The following is a 7,769-nucleotide window of genomic DNA, read 5'->3' as shown; positions in this document are numbered from 1 at the left end:
GTAAGTAGCTTCCCATTAAAGAACCAGAAAGTAGGACAAGAACATCCAGCAATGCAGCGTTAGATTTCACTCAAAAATACATTCAACAGGAGTTTCTTTTGAATCTATCCCATGCCAAGAGCTTTTAGGCACTTGAGACAGCCCAACAATTCAAAGTCATATCTCTGCTTGTGTATGGAACTTACATTTGAGTTCTACATTTTGAGATTCTTTACTCCTTCTTAAGAAGCCAGTTAAATGTCAAAATCCTGAAAAGGATCTGCTGAGATTCTCCACATGGGAGCCAGACATATGCTACAAAGTGTTATTTAAAAACCAGCTAGGGGCAATGTTGACCATGATTTCATCACTCCATCAGGTCCTCTTCCAACAACATACCAACCAGAGAGCTCTTTTTAACCGACTCCATCTGCTGTTGGTAGTGATCAGCATACTGTGGGCACTGTGGTATCATCTGAGATTAGGTTGTGAAATAGGAAGTGGAGTTACAAGCAGATTTGCAAGTGTATGCAAACTGTTCCCTTCTATCTCTTGCTGAAACTAAGGGTGCATAATTCAGGTTTGGGAGGAGGCAGACAGGGCTATCAGCACATTCTTATCAAGGCACAGTTTCCTTTTTGCACAGTCCTTGTTTTGGTTTTGGAAAGAGATCAAAAGGGGATTCTGTGGAAAGTAGTTTCAGAAGCACACAGCTTCTATCTATGCTGAACAATGGCATTATTCTGTATATGCTGAGCGAGGGCATGGAACAGGCAACATGTTAGACTGGAGGAGACTGGAAACATGGTGAAAGACAATGAAAGAGCAAGTGCAAAGATAGTATAGTCTCTTATTTTTAAATTCTCATCCTGAGCATCTAGGAGGAGAACATCTTAGAACATTAGCCCAGTTTGATTTAATAAGGACTATAAGAGACAACTGTTAGAAACCTTGCCAACATCCCAGCTGGATTTATTTATTATCACTTAACAAACTGGAGAGTTCATCTTGTGCTAAGCTAACACTGCTGCATCTTTATGGATGAAGCCAAAAAAGAGCTATTTCCAGAACCTGGCTCTTGAACCCTATGCCAACTTGCCCCTCTTTTCTGATGTTATTGAAATCTGATCTGGGCATCGTAAGAGGTACAACCAACAAGTGGTTAATGGATCATTTCTGAATTCCCAATACTTTATTTTCTTTCCAATGTCTTTCGCTTTCAGAGCCGGAAGGTTTTAAGTCAACAGTCTTCACGTGGAGGTGCAGCCCTCTGACGATTTGAATTCTAGCAACTCTCACTACCCGATCCTTCACCCAAACTCTTCACTGTGGGCCACTTCCGGGTCCACGCTGCCACTCTGCAAACTTTGGACAATGACATCCTGGCCCACAATGATTGCACCCAGCAGGCCCCACGGACTCAAAGAGGAGCAGTCACCTGAGTACTGCTCACCAGCACTCTGAGATAGGCTCAGGCCACCGCTAGCTCCGCGTAGATCCAGTAGCTCAGGATCACCAGAGTTTCATTTCGTGCCAATATAAGTGCCGCGCATTCCCCGATTCCCTGGGGTTGCCAGCCTGTGGACCCTAGAGCGCCATTAAGACCCAGACGGCAGACTCCCTGCCACCGTAGCACTTTCCGTTCTGCATTTCCCTAAATTCCCACTAGCGTTTTCCCAACACTTCCCACTAGATGTTTACAAAGTGTTGACACCTACTCGGCCGCCGGCTTTCGCGCCCTCCCTAATTCCTCCGCACCCCGGAGGCTGCGGAACCAACATCTGGGCACCCCGCCCATCTGGAACTCCGCGGCCACCTCTCCCCGCGCGCCCTTTGCTGCCCAGAGCCTGGCGCCCCGCCCACTCCGACCGTCACGTGAGTCGCCCGCGCCTCACAGCGCCAATGCCCCGCCCCATGCCACGTGACCAGCGCCACCACGCCCATCGACAACAGCCACCACGCCCCCTCCCATCACATGCAGCCTCCGCCCCGCCCCTCACGGGGACTCGCCACGCCCTCTACCATCACGTGATCCACTTTCCCCGCCCACACCAGAGACCACCCCCGCCTCTTTCATCACGTGGCACGACGCCCCGCCCGCCCCTTAGCGCCGCCCCGCCCCGCCCCCGCGCCGGCGCGCTCCGACGTGCCCTGGAACTTACCCTCCCTCGGAGACCAGCCTGCGGGGACGCCCGGTGGTGGCGGCCGCCGAGTGAGCGCTTCAGGCGGGCTCTCCGTCGCTCGGCCACAGCGCCGGCGGAGGAGGGAGCTGCCTGTCGCTAGGTCTCCGACCCTTGGTAAGAAGGCCGGGCGCGGGTTCCCGCGGAACGCACAAAGGCGCTCGGGGGCGCGGGCTATGCCTGCTGAGGGCTGCGCCGGGGAGGGCGGCGGCCGCCTGGCCCACGGGGCGAGCAGGTTTACATGACCCGGGTCTCAGCCTGGGCTCCCGGGCTTCCTGCCTGCGGGCAGCGGGCCCTCGGGAGGGCGGGAGAGCCGGCCCGCCCCCCGCGGCTGCTGCCGGCGGACACACCTGCCACCTGGGCCGCGGCGGGGACCGTGGACGCGAACGGCGCGCTCTCCCCGGCCTGGAGGAGCGCGTCTGCTGCCCCCGGCTCTGCTCCGAGAAATCTCTCCCGAGCCCTCGATTCAGAGAGAAACAACAGACTCCGCTGCCAGCGCGCTGCCTGCCTCCCGTCCCGGGCGCTTGTTTTGTCTTTCCGGAAAGGCTGCCCTTGACACGCTGTGTCTTAAGTTACTGCAGACCCTCGCAGACAGAATGGCCACAAGGTGGTCATTAGGGAGAAAAGGCACGCCCTTCAGTTTCAGAGGCGGGTGATGTTTTCTTTCTTTCTTTTTTTTAAATCTTTTTTGCCTGCAGCAGCAATTTAAAATGCCTTGCAAAGGCAAAACTAAATGTTTCTAGTATACCATTTTTTAAAAGTTGGAATGCCATTCCAAGTATAGAGCCACGGGTAAGGGTTTTTAACACTGGTTACAAGGCTGGCCGTGTATGGTTCATGTTGACACGCGGAAGTAGATTTTATTGACCATTTAGGCACACATTCCTAAAGGGAGGTACACCTTTAGGAAGGAAGGAGTCACCCGGCTTCTGGTTCAGATTCTGCTGTCCGACTTTAAAGAGGTGAGACCTTGGAAGACTCCGAATGTTGCAGTGAGAAATCGTTCAGAGTGTCTAGCCTGTAGCCCTGCTTCTTTTGTACTTAAAGCTAAGAAATGGTGGCCTGGAGGTGTTTATTTGCTCACGTCCGGTTGTGCCTACCTGATCTCTAAGAGGGTGTAAGGTGGAATGGATCATCTTTCCGTTTCTCCACTGCTCTGAGTCTGGCTGCAGGTGCACTGTTTTCTATTTGAAAATTGCGTTGTAAGCCTGTCAGAACAGTTTTTGGAACCCAAAACCAGACTAGTTCGTGAAGGTATGATTTAGCCATGCCATCGAAGAGTTACAATGGGGTGCACATAACTTTCCACCTTTCTGAGGTGATTTTTGTCCAGGAAACAAAGTGTGTGTGTGTGTGTGTGTGTGTGTGTGTGTGTGTGAGTGAGTGAGTGAGTGTGTGTAGTTCTTAGTATTTATTGACAATCTCCTGTTCTTTATCAACCATGGGATTGGAGATTGCATTGAGTCATGAAATGACGCCACTTGTGTATATTAGTTGTGCTTATATAATAATCAGTCGTTTAGTTTTTGAATATACTACTTTAGTTTTGAGACACAAATGAAATATGTAAATACCACAGAACAGCTTATTCATTGTATCATTTGACTTTTTTAAATAAGAAAATATTCGGTGCTTTTAAAAAATGAACTGATACGAAACATAAGCTTTGGTAATTTAGTCCTAAAAGTGCAAATGACATTATTGGGATTAAGGGCAATAATTTTATTATTTGTTTGTTTTGTTTTGAGATAGGGCCTCACTCTGTAGCCCTGGCTGGCTTAAACCTCATTTTGTAGACGAGGCTGGCCTTGAATTGACAGGGATCTCCCTTCCCCCCAAGAACTGGGATTAAAGGTGTGCCCCCACCATGCCCATTAAGAATAATAATTTTAAATTGGCTAAAGTGAGATAGTGATCTAGAAAGTCATTAGATAGTAGCAGTGTTATTTATCTGAGAAAATGGACATTGCAGTTTTTAATAAACAATGAGAGAGAAAAGTGAAAATAAGCTTTTAACACACTTTGAATTTAACAGTTGTAATTTTACTTAGGGGTATGTGCTGCTGGAAATCAAACCTAGGGCTTGGCATGTTAGGTGAGCGTTTTTCTTATAAAACCAATAACCTAATAAATATGTTATAAATATGTTCTATTCTGTAGAAGAAGTCAGATGTGGAAATGAATCTTTGTAACACAGGAATTCATTGTACTTCAAGTCACCTTCAGTTGAAGACCCAAATACTGGCTACCATCTTTGTAATTTTCCTTCTTTTTTGTTAGCTGGTCTACTTGGGCCAGAACCATGTGATTGAGCCATTGCCTTGTTGTTTTCATAGACCCAGTAAAAGTCCTGTGGTTCCAGCTTGTAGGTGATTTGACCTGGGCCCCAAAATGCTGATGCTTCATCTTAGAGCTCCTCACCTCTGTTGACAACCTAGGGCCTCTTGTACCCTACAGTACAGGGGAATCATTCTTCTAATAAGTCCCCAGGTCATATGTGTACTGTTGTGTGTAGATAGACATGCACTGCCAGCTACCCTGTGATTTTAACTTCCAGTGCTCATGTTATAAAAAAACTAAGCGAGCAAACTACATGGCATAAACCTATTAACCTAGTATATTAAAATATATAATTAATATGAAAATTATTCTCATTTTTTGATTAAAATTTTGATAGATTGTGTAGCTTATACTTACAGCACACAGTTTTTCCTGCCTGTGTTTCAAATTTTCAGTAGTCACATATTAATAGAGGCTATCGTGTTATCCTATATGTTGTTAGTTAGTCTGAAATCTTTTTTTTTTATTTTAAATTTTATTTATTTTTATTTTACGCACATTGGTGTTTTGCCTGCATGTATGTCTGTGCAAAGCTGTTGGATCCACTGGAACTGGATGTGAACACCATGTGGGTGCCGGGAATTGAACCTAGGTCCTCTGGAGGAGCAGCCAGTGCTCAGAGCCATCTTTCCAGTCCCTAGTCTGAATCCTTGATATGCTGTTCTAAGTATGTTTGCAGATTATTGCAACAGCAGCCCTTGGCAATGTGTTGATTTTGAAGTGTAGATTTTGGGGCCTTAGTTTCATTCGTCATTAAAATTTCTAGAACTGGGACTTGGTAACCCTTGGTTTATAACTCCAGGATCTGATTATGGAATGTCTGTTTAGATGGGATCCTAGATGAGAAAATTTGAATGAAGTATGGACATTGTTATGCATAAGGTGATTTTGATTTATAGACTAAGAAAAGTGTGCCAGGTGTAACATTTAATGAGACAAATTGGATCTCAGGCACATGGGAATCTTTCTGAACTATTTTTGTAGAATTCTTTTTTTCTTTTTGTTGAAATAAGGTCTTATGTAGCCCAGACTTACCTTGAACTTAATATGTAATTGAAGGTGACCTTGAATTTAAAATACTCTTGCCTCACCTCCCAATTGCTGGGTTTATAGGTATTTGCCACCACATACAGTTTAATGCTGTGCTGGGAGTGGAACTCTTGTATGCTGTGCAGCTACTCTACCTAAGCTGTATACTAGCCCTAAATATTACAAATCTTTTTTTTTTTTATGAGACAGAGTTTTTCTATGTAACCTTAGGTGTCCTGCAACTCAATTTAGACCAGGCTTGTCTCAAACTCACAGAGATCTGCCTGCTTCTGCTTCCAAAGTGTTGGGGTTAAAGGCGTGCGCCACGGCAGTCACCTTTACCCTGCTGCTGCTGCTGCTGCTGCTGCTGCTGCTGCTGCTGCTGCTGCTGCTTCTACTGTAAATTTGTTGTTGTTGGTGGTGGGTTCCCCCCACCCCTCTTTCTAGACAGGGTTTCTCTGTAGCTTTGGAGCCTGTCCTGGAATTAGCTCCAGGCTGGCCTCGAACTCATGGAGATTTGCTTGCCACTACCTCTTGAGTGCTGGAATTAAAGGCGTACACCACCATCACCTGACTGAGTTCTATAAATCTTAAAATTTTGTAACTGGAGATTACCACCCCCCCACCAGTTCCTGAATTGTAGCACACATTCAGATTGGTCTGATAACCTAGAATCAGCTATCAGGGACCAAAGCTGAAAGATGAGAGAAGCAAGCAGAGCAGTCAACCACTGGAGAGTTCTTACCTCTACCAATACTCATACTGAAGGCACAATCCTGTATACAAATCCTCAGACTGCATGCTCATACTGTATCTTCAGACTGCATCTGAGCTCCTGTTTCCCCCCCACCTTGTATTCCTCCTCTCTCTGCCTAGGCACATCACTCCTGTCTCCACCTCTTTAGTTTCCCTCTTTAGTGCTGGGATTAAAGGTGAGTGATTGGGATCACCTTTGTGTGAGCTTTGTTTCTCTTTTAGATAGATTCAATCTTGTGTAGCCCAGGGTGGCTTTGAACTCACAGAGATCCGTGTGCCTCTTGTCTCTCAAGTGCCTGAATTAAAGGTGTGTGCCACCATTGCCTGTCCTGGGTTTACTAGTGGCTTAGCTCTGAACTCTGATCTTCAGGCAAGCTTTCTTAGATTACAAACAAAATGTCATTACATTTCCCTTTTGTACAATAAGTACACTAGCTATATACAGGCAATAAATGCATCAACAAGGCCTAGTCTATTTGCATTTGACAAATTCAGAGAAAATACTCCATTATTCTATCTTGGTGAGTCCAAAGTCTTGTACCTAATTTACTTTCTATCATAACTTGCATCACTATCCAAAACTATCTCCTGATGTCTCTCAACCTTATACACTTTTTTTTTTTTTTTTTGTATTTTCGAGACAGGGTTTCTCGTAGCTTTTGGTTCATCCTGGAACTAGCTCTTTTAGACCAGGCTGGCCTCGAACTCACAGAGATTCCTGCCTCTGCCTCCCGAGTGCTGGGATTAAAGGCGTGCGCCACCACCACCCGGCCACTTTACACTTCTGTAGTGAGTTTCTTTTCTGAGTCTAGTAAACAAGGGAAGCTATTAACTGTCTAGTCTTCAACTTCCTCAGAGACCTGAGAAGGAAATGATATTAACTGAGTAAGCAGGAAGTGCAAACAGCAACTTCCAAAAAATGTGAGAAATGACCAACAGCTGGCTGCCTCTGCAGTTGCCCAAGGTTCCTTTGCGACGTTGGGGCATCTGTCTTTGGCTTACAGGCCTAGAATCTTGGACAGACTTCTATGAAGCAGGATTTTTGAAGGACAGGCCCGCCTTGTCTTGGTAATGTTTGTTAGTCACTTTCTTTTGTGTCCTGCTTGTCTAATTTGGACAGCATACCATCAGCAATCAAGGCAAGAGCACTTCCTTGCTCCGTGGCTTACTTTTGCCACAAAGAAAATAACTCCATGTGGAGTTTCTTCAATGCCCATCATTGTCTCCGATGTAGATTTGTGCTGCCGAGAGCAAATATGTCTCAGTGTCATAAAAAAAAAAAAAAAGAACCTATGGCTGGGCGATGGTGGCATTTGCCTTTAATCCCAGCACTCAGGAGGCAGAGGCAGGTGGATCTCTGTGAGTTTGAGGCCAGCCTGGTCTACAAGAACTAGTTCCAGGACAGGCTCCAAAGCTACAGAGAAACCCTGTCTCGAAAAACCTAAATAAATAAATAAATAAATAAATGAACGTATGTTACTAAAA

At 45.8% G+C, this 7,769-nt stretch overlaps 1 protein-coding gene across 4 annotated transcripts in view; it reads left to right on the top strand.

Annotated features, from left to right (window-relative positions):
- The first annotated feature begins 2,109 nt into the window (after positions 1-2,109).
- Positions 2,110-7,769, top strand: part of Arhgap12 (Rho GTPase activating protein 12) — a 101,664-nt gene continuing 96,004 nt past the window's right edge. For 2 of the 4 annotated variants that reach the window (XM_050152536.1, XM_050152534.1), the window contains exon 1: positions 2,112-2,276. The gene's annotated coding sequence lies outside the window, so the exon portion shown is untranslated. Of the gene's footprint in view, positions 2,277-7,769 lie in introns of all 4 variants that reach the window. The other 2 variants (XM_050152535.1, XM_050152537.1) reach the window with 2 other exon arrangements.

The sequence above is a fragment of the Alexandromys fortis genome, unplaced genomic scaffold, assembly GCF_014885135.2.
Source record: "Alexandromys fortis isolate MF-2015 unplaced genomic scaffold, M_Fortis_MF-2015_v1.1 scaffold_54, whole genome shotgun sequence".
In the NCBI taxonomy this organism is placed as follows: domain Eukaryota; kingdom Metazoa; phylum Chordata; class Mammalia; order Rodentia; family Cricetidae; genus Alexandromys; species Alexandromys fortis.
This window is presented reverse-complemented; position numbering and strand designations above follow the sequence as displayed.